Genomic DNA, 27627 nt, shown 5'->3' with positions numbered 1-27627 from the left:
ATTTTTATTGAAAGGACAATAATATTTTGCTGATGACAGCATCACCAAGTTACTTACTTATTTTAAACATATGATCTTTTTGGTCCTCAGTTTTTTCTCATCTTAATTACGTATTTAAAATTCAACAAATCATGAGAGCATAATTACAAACTAAAGATGTGACAGGGTTGGAGTAAATTGTTCCTATCCTTTGGTAGTCATTTTTAATTAGTTACTGTAAACTGCATGTTAATGTCTTCCACTGTGACTTTAGATGTCAGGTTCTCTTTTAATTTTTTTTTTCTTTTAACTTTGGATATTTTGAAGCTGTATTATTAGGTGCAAACATATTTAGACTTTTTATACCTTCCTAATGTATTGATTCTTTCATATTGGAAAGTGTCTCTATCTTAGTAATATATCTTTTCTTAAATAATGCTGTCTGTTTTTTTGTATACTGTTGCCAGCTTTCCTTTGGTTCATATTTGCAACATGTATCTTTTGTGATATTTTTTATTTTCACCCTCTATCTGTATAGCTTTATTTAAAGGATATGTCTTACAAGAAGCTTATAACAGATTTATTATAAAGTCTAGCATAATAAGGCTGGAATTTTAATTGGATAATTTGATCCATTTATCGTTAATGTGATTAATGATCTATTTATGTAAATCTACCATCTTATTATTTGCACTATTTTGGTCCCATCTGTTCTATGCACCTTTGTTTCTTTTCTCTTTCTATTTTTCAAATAATTAAACTTAAGTGTATTTTACTTTCTTCCTCTATTATACATATTTTACTATTTTTTAGTGTTTAACATGGAAATTATGAAAGGCATTGTTGACTTATTAAAGTCCAATATATAGTAGACTTTTAGCGCTTCTTAGAAACTGCAAGAACCTTAAAACACTTTAGCTCTTGTTTTATTCCCCAAGCCAACTCCAAGTTTTTTGTGCAATTGTGGTCAATTATTTTGCTCTCTATATATTTACACACCCGAGACCTCATTGTTGTTGTTTTAGTCAACCAACATTCATGTAGATGTACCCACATATTTGCTTTTATAGGGCTGTTTATTCCTTGTTGCATATTTAGATCTCCATCAAGGATCATTTGTCTTCTGTCTCAAGAGCTCTACTATTATTTCTTTCATTTGGGTTTACTGTTCATCAATCCTCTAAATTTTCGTTTATCGGAAAATGTACTCATTTGCCTTCTGTTTTTCGAGGACACTTTTGCTGTGTATAGAATCCCAGATTGGCAGTATTGTTGTCTGGTACTTTGAAGGGATCTATCCGTTTCCTAAGTCTTCTATCTTTATCTGTTGAGAAGTCATCTATATCTTTAAAGGCAATGTTTCTCTGGATGCTTTTAATTCTTTGTCTTACATTTTAGCAGTTTTGCTATAATGTGCATATGTGGTTTTCTTTATATTTTCCTTGCTTGGGGTTATAGAACTTTACGAATCTTTTCATTGAGGTTTTTCGTATTTGGTGGGAAATATAATCTATTACATCTTCAAATATTGCTTTTATCACATTTTTTCTCTCTCCTTTTTTCTCACATTCCAATCACAGTTGGTTCAGATCTTTTCATTATATTCAATTTCTATCTTCCATTTTTTTTCTGTATATTTCATGCTTTTCATCTCCATTCCTTGATGTGTATATTTTCTTCTGACCTATTTCTGGCTTCCTATTCCTCTATCCAGGTGTGTCTAAACTAACATTAAAAATTTTTATTGACTGATTTCAGTTTTTATTTTCTTTTTCACTAGTGGGAATTTCTCTTGATTATTTTGCATAGTGTTTTATTCTTTCCTGATATTCTGTACTATTCATGGTTATTTTAAATTCCTTGTTGGTTAATCACAATGTTGTGATGTTCCATGGGTCTATTTCTGCACTTATTTTTATCTTTTGATTTTGGTCAATACTTGTCTTTCTTATGCATTGCTATTTCTGAATAATGACAGACCATGTCTGAAAATTTTTGAAGATAATTTAAGACTCTAGATGATGTTATTTTCCCCCAGAGAGGAGTTATACTTCCAGGGGTGAGTTAGGGTAAGGGGAGATAATTGTGTGCCAAGTAAGGATTGAGCTACCTGAACCTGGCTTTGAGACTTTATAAGAGTGTTCTTACCAGATTTGCTTTTATGCTTACATTGTGGTCATTATTGGGTCCAAACTAAAATCCTAGTGTGTTTACTGAGGCACATCCTCCTTGAAGAATCCTGAATTCAATCTTTTTTCAATCCCACTATAGCTCCTTGAGGCTACTGAAAGCTCTACTCAGTTTCACCTGCTGCTTAAGATCAAAAATTGCCTCAAAAGCAAAAATACAGCCCAAGGTGGGACTCCCCTCCAGAGGCGTCCTTTCCTTCTGTGAGATTGCCCTCAATGTCAGCACTGCTTTCGTGGTGCACTGATGTCTTTAAACAGATTATTCAAATCACTTTTCCAGCTGTTCTAACTGTTCTTGGTGAGAATGCTGGTCTTCTGCATCAAGAGGTAAAATTTTAAAATATCTATTTTAGTAAAAAATCTGAAATAGTTCAATTAGCCAGTATTCTTACTCTTTTTTAGTTTACTATGTATAATGATCTAACTTTTCCATTACAATGTATTGCAGCAAGTAATAAAATAGGAAAATAATCAGCATTGTATTAAATCTCCATTTGACTGACCAATTTTAGAAGTCTTGGGTAAGATTTTGATCAATATGCCCAGGGAAATCATTGGCTCTCAACTGCTGAGTACTGATTAATGTAAAAGGATGCCAAGGACTTTAAATATTGTATTCAATTAGCATTAGGAATATAGGAATTGATAATCATTTCCAGAATAATTACCCAAAATCATATAATGTATGTTAGTCTGGCAACCTTTTATAGACCATTATACAATGAAAATTAGATATTGCAGAAGGAAATATGAGAAAACAAAAATAATTTGTTTTTAGGAAATCAAATAAATGAGAACAGTTATATTCTTTATTGAAACTATGAGCACATAAGGACAAGTAAGAATTTAGAAAATCTGAATTTACTAAGCAGATTTCTTATGGGTGATTGCTTTAATTATAAATTAATTTCCTTATTAAAAGAGAGGTCCTTTTTGTATATAAAACTGCTTAGTACATTAAATGATTGCCTAAATATTGCTATTATTTGACCAAGTGAATATGAAGAAGAAAAAGCTTAAATTATTGCCCTTATAACAATAAATGGCTAATATTTATTCAGTGCTTCCTATGTGTTAGACAATTTATTTATGGGAAACACTTAACAGAACAATGAAATCAATTCCCACATTTTACAAATATGTACACTGAGGCTCAAAAATGCATCCCATTTTAAAGGACGTTTCTCTTTGATAGGAACAAAATTGAATCCAGTTTCTGGGAGTACTAAGCCATTTTTCTCTTCCTTCCACTAGACTGTTTTTGAATTTTAAGGTGTTGATAATCATTGCTAATTGATTATTAATCAAAAATGAAGACAGTGCAATATTAATTTCATTAAGTGAAGGAATTCCAGTTGTCTAGTGATTTTTCTTTCTTCATAGATAGGGTGTGTTCTTAAATGGCAATAATTACTTTCAAATATATGGAAAAATAATTGTTCACAATAAATATAAGATAAATAGGTAAGCATATATTTTCAACTTTGAAATAAAACTGTATATTTTCAGGCTTTGTGGGATGGACTAAGCTGGGAAAAAAGAAAAGGAAGAAGAAAAGAATATGATATAAGTATTACATTTTCAGAGATACGATATTCCTTAGAAAATGTGTGGGGACATTATATTCAAAGAAAAGTAACATTTTCTTCCACAAACTGAGATTTGTGTGTGTCATTCATTCATATACATCATTTACAAACACAAATGTCACTTATCATATTTCTTGAAACACAATTGGTAAGCAAATACCTCATTTATTATTATCCCAATTTTCTTACCACAGATTTTTGAAAATAATTTGTACAAATTACTTGAAGTTTATGGTTTTAGGTAAAATAAAATTAAAAGTTTACACAGTAGGAAATTAAATATAATATCAACACATACATTAATCTTTGACTCTATGCAATTTCCTCCTACAGGATGTAGATCTCTGACAGCTCAAGCTTTTTTCTCAGACTAAATGTGCTCATGGTTTCATGCATTCAGCATGACGCTGAAGGTTCTGTGAAGTTTATGACACTGTATTCAGACAGACAATAGCACCACTCTTGTTAATCTGATGGGAACAAAATCTCAGATAAACAAGGTTAAAAATAGATACTTTTGATTCTTACTGTTCTTATTTCTCAAGAAAATCAGAAAAATAATCTAGGATTTTTGTGTGTTCAGCTTTAAACTGCCCATGAGTATTACACTTTAAGAAACATCGTCAAGAGCACTGTTCTGTGTGTTGCTAGGAGAGCCTGTGAATAACAATGACTTCCACTCCCCCAGCCCATAGCTTGTGGGAAGTTCTGTATTAAGCATTTAGGCATGCATATCTCAATTCTTATTTATGACACAACTGTGATGCCCATTTCAAAGAGAAATAAATAAATTTAGAGAGGCTAAGGGACTTGCTTAAAATCACACAACTACACAACACGATTGGAATACAAACCTAGGTTGTCTGACCCTGAGTGCAACATTAAAGCGTTACGCTACATCCAGACTCACGCCTAAACAGTTTTCCAGATTTCATATCATAATACTCAAACTTATTGATCTCCTTGAATTCTCATAACAAACTTGAGCGGGAAATGGTATTGCCCTTATTTCACGGGCAGAGGAGAGACCTGGAAGTCTAAGCATCGCACACAGACTGAAGGCAAAGTGAGAGCTCAAATCCACGTACCTGCCCGCCAACCTGTGCCTCTCGCCGCTGCACAGATCAATTCATTTCCCAGCACCCAGCCGGCTACCATGTGCTTGAACATCTGCCTTTCTGCTATTTCCTGTCCTAAACACAAAGCTACTTTACCCTGCACACATTGTTGGAACAATTAAGAGAGGAAGCCCACAGAGCAGCAAGGTATTGGATCACCCTTTTTGTCAATGCTCCTCAGGCTTGGCTATTCATCCTCAGAACCCAGAAAGGTTTTACAAATGATTATACCCAGGCCACACAATTCGACCAGCATGCCTGGACATGGAGCTGGGCACCGGTGTTAACTAAAGCCTCCAGGGCATCTAGAGGTCAGAACCGCTGGTCTATCAGCTTCAGTCCCTGAGGCTGGCCGGGCTGTGGGTAAATTGTGAGAAAGCAAACTGCGCTCAGTCAGGGTCTCAGTGAGGTTCGGAAAATCCCGGAGCTGGGCTAGCACATTTGTTCTGCTTGGGCAAGGGCCTTGCCAAGAGAGAGTGGAATTGTCTTTTCTAAATTCACTAAAGAGTCCAGAGTTGTCACATTTGATTGATCCCTCTTTAATTAACCTGGAAATGCAGAAAGCAAACTAACCTGACACTCAAAATGAGGATATAAGAAATTTTCAGGAGCCAGCCCGGTGGCGAAGCAGTTAAGTTTGCACGTTCCACTTTGGTGGCCCGGGGTTCGTGGGTTTAGATCCCTGGTGCAGACGTATGCACTACTTGGTAAGCCATGCTGTGGCAGGCGTCCCACATATAAAGCAGAGGAAGATGGGCATGGATGATAGCTCAGTGCCAGTCTTCCTCAGGAAAAAAAAGAGGAGGATTGGCAGCAGATGTTAGCTAAGGGCTAATCTTCCTCCAAAAAAAAAAAAAAAAGAAATTTTCAAGGGTTTTGAAGATTGAGGCTAATAACCAAAACCATCAAGTTTCTTTCTGCCAACCCCACCCCTATTTCCACCCACATTACTCTTACAGGAGACGGTCATACTTTGCAAGGCTGTGCTCTTGTTGTCAAAATGAGCTGCTCTACATGAGCTCCCTTCTGTCTAATTTCTTATGGTCAACATCTTTGATATCCCTTGGAACATGAGGTAGGAAAGTTACTACTAGAATAATACTCTAAAATGTTATTTGAGTATTATTAATTTAATTCTGGGTGATAAAAAAGAAAATGTCAAGGTTCTCCACTTAAGGAAATTGCCAGTTGAAATGCAAATAAAATGTGCATAACATACAATTAAAAATGACTAAACAGTTATAAAAACATGACAGTGCGGAGTGGGTTTGGAGCAATCATCTAGTCAGTACCTGGTACCTTTCTCCTGAAAATCTAGTTATACAAATGATAAGTAATACATTTTTTTGTTAATTCTTTTACAATATGCTATGTCATCTCTCAATCACTTAATAGTCAAAGTTCAAAAATGTAGATTATACTTAAATAAGGCCTAAAAAGATGCCACAGTGTTTGAAGTCAAAGTGGTAGTTCTTTTTATTTAAAGCAATTTTTAATACAGTTAATATGTTGATCGTAGAACACGTAATGTAAGTTAAGAGATGGAATGGGCAAAATAAGAACCTGGAAATTACATGAGGATATTTTGAAAATGAATTACAAATCAATCCATGTGCTTATGCTATTTTTAAAAATATTTTTTAATAGAGCAATTTCTTATAGAATTATAAAACAACAAATTGATATATGAAATAAGGCATTTATGTTTATTTCAAAGACAGATTTTTCTAAGCTGGGCCCTAACCGTGACTCCTCTTCATTGTTTTTTACATATTCTAATTTTTGAGGAATCACATTAATTATGTTTTATTTTTCTGGGGACATTTCATTCTCTGTTCATAGAGCTTCCATCCATTTCCAACTGAGCAAGTGCGCAAGAACTCGCATGGATGTACTACATGTGAAAACAGGCTCACACAGAAAGGTATCCACAGACAAATGGATAATTTTACTAATTTTGCTTACTGTGTTAGAGAGTCCTCAAGACCACCCTCACATTTGATGGCTCCCTAGGAGGACTCGTAGACTCAGCTCATAGCTGTACTCGTAGTTATGATTTGTTACAGTGACCGGACACAAACCAGAATCAGCAAATGGAAGAGGCACCTGGGGTGAAGTCGGGGGAAGCCAGGTGCAAGTCAGGGGCCTCCCAGGGCCTCTCCCAATGGAGTCACACAAGGTGAGTTTAATCCCTCAGCAACGAGGGGGGACAACCGAAGACTCAGCCCCCAGGATTTTTACGGGGGGCTGGTGGCATAGGCACCCTCTGTCTAGCATGTGCCCAAATCCCAGACTCTCGGAAAGAAAGTAGTTTCAGCATAAGACATATTATTTGCATAAAAACTTTAGGCACAGTGAGGCATCCTTATCCAGGAATGGTGGGAACTCTCCTGGAATCCAAGTTCCCGGACACCAGCCGAGGGATGGCTTTGTAAGCAGGGCTTTCTGAAGAGCCCGTCTCAGGTCTGCTGTCTTAACATTTTGTGCAGGTCCCTTTGAGTTTTGGTCTTGTTTTACTCGTGACTTAAGGTCAATTCACACAGATACTCATATTTAGCTATTATAGATACACTAGTCAACATGAGAGTGGAGAAACAATAGGGATGTCCTCATATCACTTTAAAGAATTTCTTAATGTAGTACTCCAGAGAACATTTATTGTTTTTTGTGGGGTTTTTTGGTAATTAGCAAAATATGGTATTAAAATTTTGCTTCACACAACACTAATTACTGAGTTTTTCCCAAAAGCAAGTCTTCTTCTCAAAAGTATTCCAGGGGCTGGTCCCATGACTTACTGGTTAAGTTAAGGGTGTTCCACTTTGGTGGCCTGGATTTGGTTCCCAGGTGCAGACCTACACCACTCGCCATGCTGTGGCAGTCACCCACATACAAAATAGAGCAAGATTGATATGGATGTTAGCATAGGGCAAATCTTCGTCAGCAGAAAAAACACAAAAAGCAATTCAGCCGTATTGGTAATACTCTCCACATTTAAGAATAATCCTTTCTCTGTATATATTTGCAAGAACTATTTAAATGGTCCAATTCAAATGTGATAACTCTATTCAAGGGCTTTTGTGAAAAAAAGTAGTGATATATGTTGTGGATAACGGCTAAATTTATAAAAATTTTTCATCACTCATAGGATAAAGCAGCTAGAATTTCTGCATAAATGAATTTTTGAAGTACTGATTACTTGTTATTTACTTATGTGGCACATCATTATGGAGTATTAGCAGGTCAAGATCCCAAATTATGCATATGAAACTGACTGCATGATCTTCATGTAAATGTCTCCTCAGAAGGAGAGTTTATTTTTTTGCCTTGACCTTTAAATTCAGGATATCTTTGATTATAATTATTCTCATCATGAGATTGAAGTTGAGGTGGTACTTAAAAATTCAATATTAATTTCTCCAGCAATGTTAAATTTTAGCAAATCATTCTTTTGTCCCTAAACAAGGCTCTAAGTATTCCCATGAATGAAGCATGGACAATGAGCATTAAGCTCATTAGGAACATATGTATTTCCTTCAGAAAAATTAAAGCTAACTGTGTAACATTCAAAGCACAAAATCTCATCGGTTAAACACAACAGTACTTATTTCATACTTACACAAAGTCCCACATGGGTCTGCTAACTTTCACAGATATTTGGGTTATCTTCCTCTTAAAATTCATAGTCGCTTCATCCTGAGACCTCTTGCAAGCACTGCCTAAAGAGAAAAGAGAGATAGTGGAAGCACACTGGAGTTTTAATCCCTCAGCCCCAAAATGACTCCAACACCATGCACGAGGCATTGCCCAAACTGGTCACGTGGTTGAAACCTGACTTCAAGGGAGGCTGGGGAAATGTAAGGGAAAAAATGGAGTCTTTGGTAAGCATGCTCTTTCCTATAGCTGTGCATAATTTCCCTTTTCTTTTTTCAAATGTTGAGCAAAAACTCCCTTTTATCTTTTTCAGGTCACTTATGTTTTGAGGTTTTCATTCAACAGGGACCTAGGAGGAAACACAGACAAGGAAACAGACAATTACCCAGCCCATTGGGGTGATTGTTGGGATAGTTTTAATAGCATGCGTCCAAATAGAGGCAACTGGATTGCCCACAGAGAAAACGTCATTTAGAATAAAATCCCATAAAAATGTTTGCTGTCCTCTGCATTGATGCTTTGCCCTGAGATATCGTTGGCCCACACCGCAGCCCAGTCATGTAGCTCTTGCTGGTCTCCACAGCACCAGCACTCTGTTACTTATGAAGGAATAAGGGAAAAGTGGGGCTGGGGAGTGCCTTCACTTTAGCCTTCAAAGTGATCTTGAAATTATGCAGAGAACCAGGCTGTTTGTATGATTCCAGGAGAATCTCCATATAATTAAAAATAACAGTGCATAACATAATTTTCCAACCTTATTTCTCTCTCCTCTCCTAAGTGAAATCTATTTTCTGCCCAGACAGGTTTTCCAGATGCACCAGAAACAGACTATGGTCTCTGTTATATCCATATTTTGCCCAAACCACTCTATTGCCCCGGAATTTGCTTTCTCTTCCTTTCCTATCCAAATTTTAGTTTTCTTTAAGATGAAATTCAAATCCCATATTCTCACATACGGTTTCCTTACTGTGCAATTTTTCTCACCTCTCGTGACTTCTAAATATCACCTCTTTAATTTCTTTCCAGGCTAAACTCTATTTTCTCCATATCAGATCACATACTTTTTAAAATAGAGTATGAGAGAATTATATATAATAACGCCTCACTAGTTATTAAATAAATATTCAAGTTTTAAAAATTCAGCTATATATTTCAAACACTGTCTAATCTAGATCCAACTTTAGATTTTGGCTCAATATTCATATTACACTTTTGTCTGTCCCTGTGTAGAAAACCTTAAAGTAAATAACTATTTCTATAATCGAGTATTTTAGTATTAATATTTTGATACATGGCTATCGATGCTATTTCACTGACACATTAACTACTCTTTGAAGAGTTCTATGTATTTACCAATCAGTTATCAGCTTTTGCCGTGGTCAGCATCATCCACCACACACAAAGTTATAAATCTGAGGGAAGAATAGAAAATCAGTATTTTTAGTGAAGTAAAAGATTATAAAGTACTACAAAAGAATTAAAAATATATGTGATATGCAAAATTCAAAAAAATTTAATTGAAATGCAAAGAAAGTTGACATTTTGGTTTACAGATGGAGTTTTAGGTAATGATGAATTATTAACTCGAGAGCACATGACACATCAATCTCCATACTTTAAATGACACATCAATCTCCATACTTTAAATGCTTTGATAACCACTTTAAACTCTCATTCACACCTTTCAAGATGAAGCATGATGTAGAACTTGTCATATAATTCAGAATGGGAATGGGGCTTAGAAAGTAGAGAAGAAGAGAAGATCATGTTTTTATTCTTCATTTATGATCAACTTTTGCAATCTGTGGTGCATTTATAAGTAATTTTCTACATTTATAGCACTGTGTTAAGCTACAAAAACAGAAACCAGTTTAAGAGGCAAAGAGTTTATTTGGGATCTAAGACTGCAATTCAGAGAGTACAGATTCAGATAGAAACCCAAATAATGTCCCGTTTACAGGAGAGCGGCTTAAGGTTTTTACAGAAAAAGGGAGGATGATGTGAGTTGTGTTAAAGAAGAGTTCACTGGTGCTAGCTGAGGTAAGACTCTGTTTGTCCTTCACGGGTTGGTGTGAGATTTGGTCATCAGGCAAAAAGCGAGACTTGTACTTCATTCATTGGTTGAGATTCAGTCATCAACAAAGTGCAGTTTCACCAGTCCTTACAAACAGATAGTCTTGTCCTACTGTCTTCTTGGAATGTTGGTGATTTGGTCCAGTTTGGAAGATTAATAAAAACCAAGACATGCAAGGCAATTCCTCTGAAATGGCTGCTCTGGCTCTATTTTAATATGGCTCCACTCATGTTGTGTTTCACAATTGTATCATTTTTAAATATTCTAATCTTTATTATTTTAATTACAATCATTTTAGAAAGAATAGCTTGTCCATCTCTGCATTAGTGAAGAATGCACATGGAGACACTCTTCTCATAACATATTTCAACAGAGCATGCCAACGCTTATCCACACTCAGTCAGGGGGAACCTTAGCCTTCCATTTAGTTAATACCGGCCCGAGACACGATGGGCAGCAATGGTACCTTCCAACGAATAGATAGATCTTTTCCCTCTTTCCTAATCCTTTTCTCATTCCGAGTTACAATACAACTTAAATATCTTGCTTGGTCTTGAAAAATGTGAATAAAAAGGAGTATGAAATGGCTATCAAACCATTGAACTGTCTGAAGATTGATGAACTATTTGTCCTTGAATTAATAATTCACCATTGCCTAACTTCCGCCTATAGACTAAAATGCCAACTTTCTTTGCATTTCATTCAATTCAGATGAAAAGATGCATATGGCAATGTCTTTAAGGCTGTCTCTTTTCCTTTTGTAGGGGTTAAGAACAGATGATGAGGTGAAAGCATTAATGAAATTTGACGTTGATCTGAACCATTCGGAGACTTGGTCTGTTGGCAATCTTGGATTTGTAGAGACCGGAAGCACACTGGTAGAGACCGGAAACCATCAGCTCTAGATGCATGAAGAGATTTAGGTGAGCTCAGGAGATGGGTCATTTGAATCATGTATCAGTTATGCCTACTGAGCAACTTCCACTGAGTTACATTCATTTTGGTCGGTTCTGCTATTGCATATTTTATTCTAGGCCAGAGCTGCCTCAGGCCTACAAATAGGAGCTTCATGCACATAGCGATTCCTCCACGTAAGCTGCCTTCTAATCTTCTAAACTTTAATTTCTCCTCTTTCTTGTTTTTTTTAACCAACAAAAAGATAAAAGGCTGAGCATATATGGAGTTCAACAGAGCTAGCTGAATTAGATTGTCAGGACTTGAGCTGTTCTGTCAAATAACTGGTATAGACTGAACATGCTGACAGCTGTTTTCTGGGATGTAAATCATCGTGGATGGAGAGATTCCACACAGCATATGGTTACTTGCTTCCAGCAGAGATCAGTTGATTTATGAGTTTATCAAAAAGAATTAACTAAGAAAATATAGTGGGCAATGTTTATGAAACATTTAATGAAATAAGAACCACCAAATTCTTTATGTTAGGAGCTTTATATTAGAAAATTTTTCAGTGAAAGTATAATATGTTACATTTACTGAATGTCTAGTCAATCTACTAGGCTCTGGGGATACAGAGTGACAAGTCATGTTTCCTTCCTCCAGGCAGCAAAGTTTAGTAATGTCAGTGAAGGTTGAACGTGTGGCCTCTAGAGAAGAAGGCTTGGGTTGAATCTCTCCACTGTCCCCCAAGGGCTGCCACTTACTGGCTCTGTGATCTTGGGCAAGTTACTTAAAATTTTAGCACCTCATTTTCCTTATCTGAAATAAAAACACCTACCTCTGGAGCTGTTGTCTGGAGTAGATGTGTTACTAGCTGCAACGTGTCCCGAGCAGTGCTGACTTGCACTATCATTTCAGATGAAGTCTGATATACTCAGGGCTTGGGCAGCTGCACCATTCTACCACCATGTGCCCTAACTGCCCCCTTAGAAGCTTTTTATCCAAAACTGCATTTAAAATTGGTTATCAATTTATAAGAAGTTCTGATTACACAGACTGGTTGCCCCTATAAATGAATATCTTCTGTGGTCATTTGAAAATAATATTAAATATTTAATAATAAACAAGGATGACCGATAGAATTATTTAAATAACAGAGGGGGAAAATGTAATTCTGACACAGTCATACTTAGCTGATCAGATTTAACTTTTATGATATACAACTAAGTTGGTTGGATTATCTACTCAGCTGCTACAATCAAGTGGCCCAAAACAACCATGACACAAAAAAAGAAAGAGTTATATTTACTCAAAAGAAATGAAAAATGTATGTCCACGCAAAGATTTCTAGTAAAAGGTTTATAAAAACTTTATGCATAATAACCCAAAACTGGAAGCAACGCAAATGTCCATCAACGGTTGAATAAACAAACAATCTGTACGACTGAGCACAAAAATTCTAGTACCAATTTCAATTCATGGGACTGTTTTTCCATACCATCAAGCAATTCTCAGACACCAGCTGAGCGGCCTACAATTTAACTCAATTCTGACACTATCTACCCAGAGATAGCATCAGAGTCCACAGGTCGAGGGCTCAGCCCCGCAAGACTGCCCCCTACTTCAGATGCCAATTGCAAGTCTAGGTTGTCTCCTGGGCTTCTGACAGACAGGCTATAGATTGGAGGTTCCAGCAATCCCCTCCTTGTGTTTGATTAACTTTCTAGAGTGGCTCACAGAACTCAAGAGAAACAATTTTCTCACTAGATTACTGGTTTATTACAAATGGATATAACTCAGGAACAGCAAGATGGAAAAGATGCATAGGGCAAGGTATGGGGAAAGAGCTTGGAGCTTCCATGCCCTCTCCAGGTGTGCCACTCCCCCAGCACCGCCACGTGCTCACCAACCAGGAAGGTCTCCCAACCTTGTCCATTTGGGCTTTTATGCAGTGTTTGTTACATAGTCATGGTTGATTAAATCACTGGTTATTGGCAGCTGATTCGACCTCCAGCCCCTCTCCCTTCCCCAGAGGTCAGGAGGGTGGGACTGAAAGATCTAATCTTCTAATCACATGGTCTTAAAATATGGTGCCAAAATCACCTCATTAATATAACAAAAGACAACCTTGTTGCTCTCATCACTTAGGAAATTCCAAGTGCTTTAGGAGTGGTGACCCAGGAACTGTGGAAGAAAACTAAATATATATTTCTTATTATAAATCACAATTTCACAACTAGTACTCAGCAATAAAGAGGAGCCAACTACTGATGCATGAAACAACATGGATGAAACTCAAAATCATTATGCTGCATAAAAGAAGCCAGTCACCATATAGGGTACATATAGTGTATACATATGTGCATCATGCATACCACAGGATTCTATTTATATGAAATGGACACTAATCTATAATAGCAGAAAGCAAAACAGTGGTTGCCTATAGCTAGGGGCAGAGAGCAGGGAAGACTACAAAGGGGCATGAGGAATCTTTTGGGGGTGATGGAAATATTCTGCATCTTGATCACAGTGGTGGTTTGGTGATTGAAACAACCGTGAAAACTCATTGAATTGAATTCTATAAGTAGCTGTTCTCTTTGCTTAGTGCACCTTTCCTTCTCTCCTAGTTACAAGTGACAGTTTGCCATTGCAGGCAGCACAGTGTCCTTTGCATTTACACGCCTCTCTTCCCAGTGAGACTCTGAGCAAGAATAGGGGCTATTGACCTTTCTACACGAATGTTTAATCCAGTGACTTATAGCATAATGTTTGAATAGTACTCATTAAAGCAAACTAGATATTCAGGGATAAACAAGGCAAAACTCCTGCCCTTGAGGAACTCAGAGACTGAAGGGAGACATGGCTAATACAGGCTGGGTTAATATAGCGCTCAGCCTGGGTGGTGAATGAGAGCAGAGAGGAGTGATTCTTCAAGGTCGAGCTCAAATTCCACTTCATTCTGGAAAGCTTCACTGAGTCTCATAGGGAATTTCTTTCTCTCCTTTCAATTTTTATAGCACTTATAGATTATAGCATATATTTGGTTCTAATGAGATAGTGCAAGTAATGTCATTTTCGTGTGTGCATGACTTATCCTCTGCACAAATGGGAGTTCCTGATGAGCTGAGAGCTTCTTTACAGTTCTTTGTATCTCCAGAAGAGCATCCTGCATTTAAGTGGAGTCCAGTAGCCATTTCTTACTGATGTCTATGTTTCTTGATGACAATAATGATGACTCATTTTACTAAATAGGCTTTTATATATTTGAAAGGCTAATCTGCCAAAATGCATTATAAATAGCATGATATATAAAAAGATATATGTGGCTTAAGGTCAGAGTAATTACACTGTGATTAACCCTCCTGTCTAAATGTAAGATGACTGTGAAAATCTCCTAAAGGAGCCTGGCATTTGAATAAGCTTTTGTGGTATAACTATGCTTAAGCAAATATTTTATGTAAGTTTGCAGCAGAGGAACTATATTTAGTCACGGGTGTATGATAAAAATACCAAGACTCCTGCATTAATTTTGAAATGCAAATTAAAATTAACTATCATTTTATAAATAAAATTTAATATGAATTATACATCATGTCAATTAAGTTCTGAACTCTTTTTGGTAAATTATAGCATTTTGAGAACAAAATACTTAATAGTAGCTCCTAATATTAGTTGATTTCAGTTGAGGTAGTGACTCTTATAAATAGTTGCACCGGTGAGAACAATTTCTGAAAGTTGCAAAAAGGCCCTTTGGGTTTCTGGAAATATAGCCTCAGTGAGCACGGTGGTTTTGAAACTACTATCTCAGCTTCCAACTCATCCTGGCATAGTTTGCTTTGTGACGCAAGGGCTGGCCTCTTCAAATCACATTTCTCCTTTGACAGATAAATGGGCTCCCTTCTTTGAGCCCTGAGCAAGCGTCCTAGGCAGAGAGGGCTCTCCTCAGACATGTGTATCCCAGCTCAAAGGGCCTGTCTTTCAAACTTCTAAATTCTAATAATCCCAATCCCTGTATTTTATTCTCTCAAACTTTTAAGAAGTAGCTGCTTCCTGCATTGCCACATGACGATATGCCAGTGTTGCCTTTTCGTTTTCTCAGATCTCAAAAGCTGGCTAACAATGATCTGCGTATTAAATTCTTCCTAAATTCTGTTAAAATAACTGGTGTGGTTTCAGTGTCCTAATTGGACCCTGACTGATACAACTAAGCAGGCATCCTGCAGATGAATGTAGTGTGTGTTACTTGGACTCTGCTGAAGCCTCATGGTTGCCAAGAAGGATGGCTCAATGGTAAAGAACTCAACATTACGGTCACTTAGACATGGGTTCAAATCCCTTTTCTTCCTGCCCTATGACTGGGAAAATTATTTAACTTCTTGCATTTCTTGCGGCTGTAGTTCCCTTCATGTGTAACAGATGTGTTTAATGATATGCAGATTGCAGATTAGTACAATAAACAAATGTACGTGAAAACTCTGAGCACACAAGGCTGGCAGATAGTAGGTTGTCCCATCATCCCTTCTGCAACAGGAAATTACTACTTCCTGAATATCCTTGCACTGTCCCTGTAATTTCTACAGGTAGCTACAGTGCCTCCATGCTAATAAGTTACAGGCTCAAGTCTGAACTCAGATAGATGCCGGAGCACCTGTCAGGAGGGCCTTCATTTCTGTGTTGCAAAGTCCTTAGGGATGTCTCCACATTCCTATTGTATTGTGGCCATGTAACGCATTCTTTTAACCATTGTGAGGTCCTTGGAGGCAGTCATGTGTCATTGGTACTGTATATCTGCCATTTTGTAATCACATTGATTTTATCACATTGGTTAACATTCACCCTAAATTAGCTGATATCCCCGGCCTTAAATTAAAAGCAAGTCCTTGACTGTAATGGGTCAGTTTAATTTGGGCCACATTCTCTGTTTGAAATGCTAGAAGGTGTTTAATTTGAGCTGCTAGATTGTACACAGCCTCTTTTCTGCCTTCAGCCTCAGCTAGGTCTTTACTAAGCTGGTAATAGCCAAAGCCCTTTATAACCCCTTGGGCCAAGACATTCCACCTACCTTTCCAGTGGGTTTACGGGAATAAAAGGTAACATTAAATCTGGATTTCATGTTGCTCATTCTTTAATAGTCTATTGCTCTGTGGGGCTAGAGGTAGGCAGAAGCAGATGCTGTCTATATCCTGTTGAACCCCTCAGCCATCAATATGCAGAAGTTTCAGTTAACATTGAACCATGCACAATGAAGCCTGCCTGTATTGGCTAAATAGTTTTTAAATATTTTATCTATTTAAAGTGCACTTTTGATTAATTTCTTTTGAGGAAGATTAGCCCTGAGATAACATCTGCCACCAATCATCCTCCCTTTTTTTGCTGAGGAAGACTGACCCTGAGCTAACATCTGTGCCCATCTTCCTCTACTTTATGTGTGGGACGCCTGCCACAGCACGGCTTGACAAGTGGTGCATAGGTCCACATCGGGGATCTGAACTGGCGAACCCTTGGCTGCTGAAGCAGAGCATGCGAACTTAACTGCTGTAGCACTGGGCTAGTCCCTTGATTAATTTTTAATTAATTTAAATTATACTAAATAATTTTTAAATGGGTCAAAAAGTCAAAACTGGCAAAAATCATGCATCTATGTATTTGTCTTAACTTGGCACTGTCCACATATCTATGTTGTGTGCTTTCTCTTAGATTATAAGATTCTGGATAGACTAGAGTAATTTACTTTAAAAATAAATAATCTTTAAGTAAGAACTTGGCAAATTATTTTCCATGATGACTTTTCTAAAATTGAAATATGGCTACTTCTGGCATGTGATTCATATCTGCTTTGTAAGCCTGAATCTTTATGCTAGCTTATCCTAGAGTAAACATTAAAAAAGTAAACACTTTTCTGTGTCTGTAAACATCAATCAAACAACCAAAACAATTTATGTGTCATCAACTATGCACTCGGCTAGCAGTGCATATGCGTTACTGGAGGCAGAAGATAAAATTGAGCAGCGTAAACGTGAAAACCTGCATAAATGAGTCATGTGAGTGGCAAGCAATAGAGGGAAAGCACATGGTGGGCTGGGAGGTGAGTTAAACAGTTCTCTTATTCAGGAATGGGACAGCCTAAAGGTGGGTAAAGGATATGACGCAGAGTATTGAGAGAAACACTGAACATGAAGAGGGAACACGAGAACCAGTGCGTAAGTAAGATATTCATACAACTAATGTGTATTGAACATCTTCTGTGGAGGAAATAGTGAATGGATTGAGGAAAATCTTATAGATAAGTTCAGCCAGTTTGGTGCCTGTTTGCGGAGATCCTAAGAATCTGAATTTCCTCCTGTATGTCTTAAAATGCTTTGAGTTATGCTTTGAAATCATGAAAATGGGGCCTTATATTTGGGTTAACCCTCTTGATGAATTTGACATGAAAATTTACTGAAATAGTATAAATTTCAGATAATCATTTTCAGTGGTTGCATATGTATGTTTTCTTAAATAATCAATTTATTTTAAATAATTTCATCATACAATGTGTAGTTATTTTATTTATACGACTGATGAATAAATGAAAAGCAATAGGCTATATTGGAGTATATGAGAAAGCCATTTGGTTTAAAACTAATTTGGCCTGACCTTGATTTTCCACAAAGGCCTGACGTGGCCTGTTGAGCATGTACTGTACATCTGCTTTAAACATTTACAATGTCCCAAAGGCAAGAACGATACCCTTAAAGATAGGGAAGTAGCTTCCCCCCATATTGTCATTTCCTTAAGGATAAGCATCTCTTCTAGAAACTAAGGATTAATTACTGACCTGCTGCGCTCACCTTGTGACCACTGACCTGCTGTGCTAGCAAAGCAACTATGTGACTGTTGTGAAAGAGACATTCCTGTCATATGTGATGTATGCTCTTTGTTCCAAGACAGTATATAATTTCTCTGCACACCCCACTTCCTTCGTGCCCATTCTTCCTTGGGGAAGGAAGCCCCGGGGCTCTAGTCCTCAGATCTGACTCATAATAAACTCACCCCAATTTTGATTTTTAGATTGGTTATGGGTTATTTGCATCAACACAACAAATTTATGTCATGTCTAGTGCATATATTATCAAAGTGTTGCTTTATCCAGACATTCTAAGAGAAAATCAAGCTCTAAAATATTATTTGTAAGTTTATAACTTTGAACACCTACAGGTTTATCTAGGAAAATTTATAGACTTTTAAAACTGGGAAAAAAAAATCACCTAGCTTAATATAATGTATATTTAATATGTATTCCTTTTTCTAGTTATTTTCTTTAAAACAGATTTAAATGAAATTTTGTGATATTCTTTCAGTAAAATTCCTACCAGGAGAAAACACGTCTTTCTGATCTAAATGACCATTAATATCCATTTAAAATGTACTCATAAACAGGGGCCAGCCCTGTGGTCAAATGGTTAAGTTCACATGCTCTGCTTTGGCAGCCCAGGGTTCGCCAGTTTGGATCCTGGGCACAGACCTATGCACTGCTCATCAAGCCATGCTGTGGTGGCATCCCACGTAGAAGAACAAGAATGACCTACAACTAGGATGTACAACTAAGTACTTGGACTTTGGGGAAAAAAAACTATGTATATACTTACTAATCATTTACGAGAATAAAGAATATACATAGAATGGTAAGCTTTGTCAGTAATAAACACATTTTGAAAATATCTTAGACCCATAAATAATTTATGGAATTATATAATTTTAGTGTGAGAAGTGACCTTTGGGTTTTTTTAACTTTGCCGTTTCAGCAGTATGGTATTTTTCTGGGAATGCACACTTCCAAATTCTGTATACTTTAAAGTCATTATTTTGTTAGAATACCTACAAGATGCCACATTAAAAAAACCTCAAGATATGCATGTAGAGGTACCACGTGCCGTATTTGAGTGTGCTACTGTGATCCATGTGCAGAGTAACCCAGAAGCCACCTGCTCTGAGGGACGCAGAGCGAGAGGAGGCTCTGCAGCAAGCGCAGGCTGCAGGACACGCTACTCTGCCCTTCCCAAGGGCCAATGACACTCCACTCCGCGACTCATAGGGACATTGTATGGAGCCTCTGACAAGCACCAATCCTAGAGTCACTACACAGACCTCTCAGATTCTGGAACAAATCTGTTCCCTCTTCTGCAGATAACTTTTCCTTTTTGAGAAACAATTTTTGGCCTTGAAGAAATTGGACACTTAACCGTGGGCTATCAGGTGACCACGGGAGCTGAGCTTCCATCATGAACTGGTTATGCTCTGACCCACCTAGTTAGACAATTAGGTATGTACAGCAGCAATCCATCATCAAATGGAAGTGGAATACAAGAGGCCAAGCTCAGACAGGTCCAGAAGGTACAAGTAAGTTGCAAGAACAGGTGGCCCATGTTCCTTTGACACTAACCACTGTGGCATTGCCCCCTCTCTCAATCCAAGCTTGAAGACACCAGCAGTGTCTTTACAACCAACTAACTAGGGAACAAACTTGAGCCTGGTTTACAGATGAGTCTTCACGATATACTGGCACCATCTGAACATGGAAAGCTGCAGTCCCTCAGAACCGTTCAGGAGTGACCCTGAAGGAGAGTGATGAAGCAAAATCCTCTCAGCGAGAAGAACGTTGAGCAGCATATTTGATTGTCCACTACTTCTAGAGTGAAAGGTGGGCAGAAGCACTGATTCATATTAATTCACAAGCTGTTCCTAAAGCTTTGACTTGGAAGGAATAAGACTGGAATGTTGATGACAAGGAAGTTTGGGGTAGAGATATGTGGATGGACCTTTCAGAATGGGCACAGAGTGTGAAGATATTTTTCTCACCAGAGGAACATTTACTAGAGAAAAGACTCTTAAAAGTCAGGAGGACAAAATAACACCTCCTGGGGATGTGAGTCAGCCTCTTTCCCCAGTTATCCCAGTGCTTGCTCCATGGGTGCATGGACACAGTGGCCACGGTGGCAGGGATGGAGAGTGTTCATGGACTTTGCCCTACAGAGACTGACCTAGCTCCTGCTGAGTGCCTAATCTGTCATCACCGCAGACCAACACTGAGTCCCCTATATGGAACCAATCCCTGGGTAAGCCAGCCCGACACCCGATGACAAGAGAACACATTGGGCCTCTTTCATCACGGGGAGAGCGACAATTTCATCACTGGAATAGACATATATTCTGGATATAGATTTGCTTTCCCTGCACGTGATGTTTCTGCTAGCACCACAATCTGCGGACTCACAAAAGCTGGATCTGCCACCATGACATTCCACACAACATTGTGTTGGCTCACATCACTCATTTCACAGGGAGAGAAATGCATCTTCAGAGCTAGACTGCTTCAGGGAAACTCAGTGAGGACTGGAACAAAATAAGAAAAAGAACAAAGACCTGTGAAGGTTCAGGATAAAAACTTTCCGCATAGAGAAAGAGCAAATGCAAAGATGCTAAAGTAAGAATGAGATTGACTCGTTAAAACGACAGCAATGACAATGAAAGAAAGCCATTGGCCCTGGAGTGGACGGAGCGAGTACAAGTGGATTAGAAAAGAGTTTGAAATGAAAGGTGGAAGCCAAATCATATAGAGTTTTGCAGATTATGATAAGGAGTTTGGATTTCATTATTGCAAGTCATTACATGTTTTTTGTTTTAAGTTAACTTTACAGCTTTTTCTGTGCCAACATATTTTAATGGGAGAAAAATTTCAAATTATTCAACCTAATACTGAGATAATGGCTGATGGGCCCCAGGGAGATCGTAGTGTAGGCAGTCAGCGGATAATTCTACCCACAGTTCTCCTCCTTTGCATTTAGGAGAAGACACTCTGCTCTTGTGTTCCTAAAGAAAACAAAATTTAAAATAGCATGATGCTTACTAAGCTGGAGGCCTGTGCTCATAAGAGAAAAAGAGAGTAAACATTTCTTAAATCTTCAGTCTTAAATTTCCAAATAGAAGGGATATATGCGTTTTCTAGTATTTCACACATTTTTACATTTCTTTTGAGACAATAAAGTGGCTGGTAAATTATTTAAAGGACTATGTCTGCATTATGCACGGAAACAGATTCCATAGTTCAGTCGAACATCAAGTCAGTGCTTGAATTTGCAGCAGCACTCAAGATCTTGCCCATAACTGCCTTTAGAGTAACAGTGGGAGCAGCCTAACTCCAGTTGGGAGCATAAATTCCCAGACTGCTCCACACACAAGTTTGTCGCTGTCAAATACAACCTCACACTAATAAGCAGCACTTCTATGGCGGTTACTATTCGCCAGGCCCTGTTCTATTTTTCCTTTATTATCAATGATTCCTTACAACAAACCAGTGTGGCCACTATTATTATGATCTTCTCAGAGATGGAGAAACTGAGGCACAAAGATGTTACGTTACAGTCCAAGGTCACACAGGTTATAAGTGGGTGGGCTGTGATTCAAATCCGTTGGTTCTGCCAGATCCAGGGCAGAAAGAAGATATGCTCTTGACTGTTTTCAAGGATAGCTTTGCTGTTTAACAAAAAATAAGTATGGATAGTGACAGAGGGCTTTAGAATTTTGATGCTTTGTTGAAACCATAACTCAGCTTGACAAAGATGTGAGAAGCAGCGTGGTTGGTTGAAAGAGAAATGGTCAGAGAATCTTACTACCAAAAAAGCTATTGAGTTTTATTTTTGACTGAAAAAGCCACTGACAGGATATTCTTATCCCTCATTTTCTTCTCACAGGAGGTAAAGTGCACTTCTCACTAACTACCCAAGAGCTATCTTTTACGGGTGTTTTCTTTTTCATTTTTGTCATTTGAGTAGTTGCTTTCCTGGTTTTTCCTCAGGTTGACATTTAAGTTTTAGTATAAAGATAACAGAAATGTAATGTTAATCTACACATTCATGAGATTTACACTTGGAGAATGCTATGAATGTTAACCATTAATTCATCAATTCAACACAATCAATTTAAAGACTGTGGTGCATCGGGATATTCCTGTGAGGATGAACTGAGCTGGAGCAGTGTGCGATAGAGAGGCCAGACTGGTCCTGGTCAGCGGTGCACAGTGGTGACGGATGTCTTGGACCCTTCAGCTTCCTTTCTGTGCTCATCCCCTCAGATTGTTAATACTTTTGTGTTGCCTTTGGACTGCCCACACACAATTGCTCTAACACTGCAGCCAGCCCATCCTATAGCACAGACCTTGCTGCCCTGCTCTCTATCTCGCCCCTCAAAACTCCCCTTTCGACAGTGCCCAAAAGATGTGCTTCCTTCAGACGGTACAATCCTGTGACAGCAGGACATGACAGCCAGATGGATTGTATGCATTTCAGACAAACTCTTTGGGGAATGATTTGAATAGGTCAATGTTGTAGTACCACCCAAAATATGCCATGTAGGGAGACTTCAGTGTACATAGCTAAACTTCCTGGATGTTAACATAGGCCAGTTAAACCAAATTAGTGATTCACCGCTAAACAAGGAGTCAACAGACCTGAATGTCTTCCAGGCCCCACCTCTTGCCTTTATGATCGTGGGCAAGTCACTTAAAAGTCCTCTGAATAGCATTTTCTTTATTTATGAAAAAGCACCACTTTCCCTACTAATTTCACCAATTTGAATTAAGGACAAAAATATATTTAAAACTATTTTTAAAAAAGGAAGTGCTATAATGTATTCATTTAAAACAAATAAAAATCTTTCATGTTTTAATATAAAAGAATTATTTGCACCAATGACATTAATAGCTAGAGAATTAACATTAACACAAATAAAATTTTGCAGTCAAACAGAGTTTAATCAAGTAATTCCCAGGGCAGGAACCCATTAATTAAATATGTTAGCTGGAATAATATTGATTTAGGATAAGTAAATCACTTAAATAAAATGAATATTTTTAAAAATCTTAGGTCAGTTAATAATTACACCCTTTTATAGCACTGCTACTATAGCTGGCCATTCTCCTATCAGCCTAAACTCTGTCACACAGTCTTTCCTCCACCCCCACACTATTCTTTATTCTTTTTTTTTTTAAGATTTTATTTTTTTCCTTTTTCTCCCCAAAGCCTCCCAGTACATAGTTGTATATTCTTCGTTGTGGGTCCTTCTAGTTGTGGCATGTGGGACGCTGCCAGCGTGGTTTGATGAGCAGTGCCATGTCCGCGCCCAGGATTCGAACCAGCGAAACACTGGGCCGCCTGCAGTGGAGCGCGCGAACTTAACCACTCGGCCACGGGGCCAGCCCCTGTTTATTCTTTTTTTTAACCATTGATGATAATGTATTAAATCTGCTAGTGGATACACAGGCAATGTAAATATGTTTTGAAGTCCTCACGGTATCTTAGATATAAGAGTCCTCAAATAATAAAACACAAAAATGGTGCTAGAAGATATATGGAGAGAAGTATGTTTGAATTTTACAAAAAAAAAAAAAAAGTACAAGGGCATCCGTAGTGTTCCAGGTTTCATTAAGTCTCTCTGAAATGCATCAGACCAACCCTGCTTGTCCACACACCTTAGAGGGTGAATTTAGAAGAAGGATCTCAGTCCCACGGCGCGCATTAATCTTGGCTAACGCCAAGGAAACACAGTTCCGCGTGAACCCAATATTTTCTTTCCTGAAACAACACCACATATTTAATGTAACAGTGAGGACAGGAATGTGAACTCTTTCACTGACAAAGATTTAACATAAAAACTTTTAAAACAGAAAATTATGTTTAACAATACTTTATTAATTCTATTAACAGCAGGGCAGTGTTCGTCAAATCGTAGATCTCCAACGCCTTGTCCCAGCATTCTTCAATGAGTTGTGTTAGAGAGAACCGTTCCTGAGCTCCACCCTCAGAACTTCTCCTCCAGCAGGTCTCCTGTGTAGTCCTAGGAATCTGCATTTTAGCAGTACTCCTAGCACTTTTCATGCAATGAAACTCGTGAATTATTGACTCTGCTCTGCTATCTTCAGACATGGATTCAAATAATGAGATTCAAACGCCAGCTCTGCCATACTAGCTGCAGAAACTTAGGAAAAATACTTGACCTTCTTGTATCTCAATTTATTCATTTGAAAAATGAGAAAAGATATCTTCTTCAGAGGACTGTAGCGACTTTTACATGTGTAATGCCTGTAAAGACTTGATCATATTGCCACTTACCTCTAGTGTACTCAATAAGCATAGTCGTTATTATTATTAATGTTGTTTTAGTCTTTTCAATTAAAGTAAGTATTAGACAAAATGAATTTATTCTTTGGGAAAGCAATTAAAACATAATGAAATAACTTCCAGTGTAAAACTCTTGGGAAAATACCAAAGGAAGGTTGACATTGTTTCCAATGTAATGTTATGAAGTTTCAGCAGACACGATATGTGCACAATTGGGCCTTAAGACGCAGGAAACTTCTGTTTACTAAGTTTACTTAAAAATAAGTTTTCAAATAAAACTTTTATAGGTGTCCCTTAAAATATTCTTATAGCAATTATGGATGCTCATTTTTATTATTATCCATCTGCATTTTACTCACTTTTTGGTGCAATAATTATTTCAACCATGATTACTCATCACAGTAGCCAAACAAAATTTGTTCCACCATATACAGAGTGTTGGATTTGCACACACAGACAGATACTCCCCTATACTTGATGGAGGATAAAATCAAGTAACATTTTCCTGGTTTCCATTGAAGTTAAAAGCACAATAATCTACACAGGTTACCGGTGACATAATAATGAAATAATGTGTTAAAGGGCTTTAAAATGCTAAATGAGTCAAATCAGTATAGGGTATTATTATCACTTCTACTGCTATTACCACTTGTACTGTTAACGGTAATGGCAGTCACATAATGTCCTTTGAATGAGAGACAATAATAATACTACTGTCATTTATTAAGAACCCACTTTGAGCCTGGTTGACTCCTAGATACTTTGTATGCATTATGACATCGAATCTTCTCAAAAACTGAATAAGGTTAATCATATGCCCATTTCTAAGTAAAGAACCTGAAACCTAGAGCTGTTAAGTAGTGTTTCCAAAGTGCAGAGCGGTGGCAAATTTGGACAGGGACCTCTTCTTTCTGCCTTCCTCTTATTGTATCCCTAGGGTGCCTAACCGAGGTCTGACACATGGCAGGAGCTCAATAACAAAGGGACGCAACTCCGGGTAAGGTTTCTCCTGCTTCCAGCTGGCTCTCCAGCTGCCTCTTGTCTGTGGTACACCAAAGAACCTTGTATTAGTTGGGGTTCTCCAGAGAACCAACAGATGTATATATACACAAGAGGAAAGAGATTTATTATAAGAAATTGGAGGCTGGCATCTCCAAAATCTGTAGGGTAGGTCAGTAGGCTGGAGACCCAGGTAGGAGTTGTGCTTCGAGTTTAAAGACCATCTGCTGGCAGAATTCCCTCTTCTTCTGGAGAGGTCAGTCTTTCTTCTATTTAGACCTTCAACTGATTGGATAAGGCCAACTACATTTTGGAGGATTATCTGCTTTACTCAAAGCTTGCTGATTAAATGTTAATCTCATCTAAAAAGTAGCTTCACTGAAACATCTAGGATAATGTTTGACAAAATATCTGGGTACAGTGACCCGGCAAAGTCAATACATGATATTAACGATCACAACTCTGTAGCAAGTTCATCAGATCAGAACAGTACAGCTCAGTCATTATCTTGACTGCAGCAAGCCACTTGTTTTTTGGTAGAATTTCAAATAGCAATGATAAAGTTTAAAAATCTAAGTACTTTTCTCCACCTCAGCTGCTACCATCTTGGTCCAATCCCTCTCAAATTTGTTCTCTCCACTTCTACTATTGTTCCTGGGCAGTGTATTCTCAATATAGTAGAAATACAAAGTCAATTATGACATTTCTCTGCTTAAAAATGCAATGTTGTTTTCCCGTTTCACTCAATGAAAGTCCAAAGTCCTTACAACGACCTCCCAGGTCCTACGTGATCTGCCCTGAATTCCTTGTTCGTTCTCACCTCCCTCGCTTTCTTCCTTTCTCACTTCCTTCCAGCCCCCTGGGCCTCCACATGGCTCTCAGGATGTGGCTTATGCTCCTGTCCTGGCTGTTTCTCTGCCTAGAACACTTGTATTCCCAAATATCCACATGACTGATTCCTTTACCTTTGTAAACCCTTGTTCCAAGGCACCTTCTTAATAAGCCCTACCCTGACCACATCTTTAAAAGCTGCAATCCATCACCATCTGTATTACTTTTCTATCCCGTGTAACAAATAACCACAAACTTAGCAGCCTAAAACAACACACATTTATTATCTCATAGTTGTAGGTCAGAAGTGCAGGTGGGCTCCACCAGGTTCTCTGCTTAGCATCTCCCAGGCCAAGTCAAGCTTCTCCTTTCAGGAGACAGCGAGTAGAGGCAACCCTTTGAGGGATTTTCCAGTAAATGGGGGCAAATAGAGTGGAATGAGAGAAGAATAAGGGGTCAAAGGAGATTTTATTTTTAATGGTGTGAAGTTTCATATCATGTTTTTATGTTGATGAAAATGATATAAATGAGAAATTTTCCACTGATGCTGCAGAGAAAAAGGAGGATATTACAGGAGCAAAGTCACTAAGTCATCAACAGTGGGTGGGGTCTAGCGTACCAGAGAGGTTGCCTCTGGTGGAAGCTAGGAGAGGAGACACGGGTCCCACGGGTACAGATGCAGGTGGACTGCAGGATTGCTAGTGGGATTACTTGGAAATTCTCTTTTGGTTCCTTCTTTTTTCTCAGTTGAGTGAAGAAGAGTTGGTGGGGGGAAGGTTGTTAGAGATTTTTAGAGAGAGGAGAACATGGGAAATATCCTTCCAGTTGCTTGGGGAGGAAGGTATGTTGTAAGGTTGTCAGACAAAGGTGAGGGTTTATTTGAGGTTGGTGGCTGTGAATTTAAAGTGCAGCCGTTTAGCACCATTGTCGTTTGTCTCTAACCATCAATGCTGGGGTGCAGGAGAGGAAAGTTAGATTTAAAATTGGTTGAGATAATTAAAGGAAAGAAGTGTAGTCCAGAAGAGAAAAAAAAAACAAGGAAATCACTAAGAACCAGCATAAACAACCAACTGAAGAAACACGCATTCTCCCTAATGTATGAATATATAGAAACAAAGGAATATGCTTAATATGTATCTATTTATC

This window comes from Equus quagga, chromosome 9, assembly GCF_021613505.1.
Source record: "Equus quagga isolate Etosha38 chromosome 9, UCLA_HA_Equagga_1.0, whole genome shotgun sequence".
Taxonomy (NCBI): Eukaryota; Metazoa; Chordata; class Mammalia; order Perissodactyla; family Equidae; genus Equus; species Equus quagga.
Note: the sequence above shows the minus strand (reverse complement) of the source record.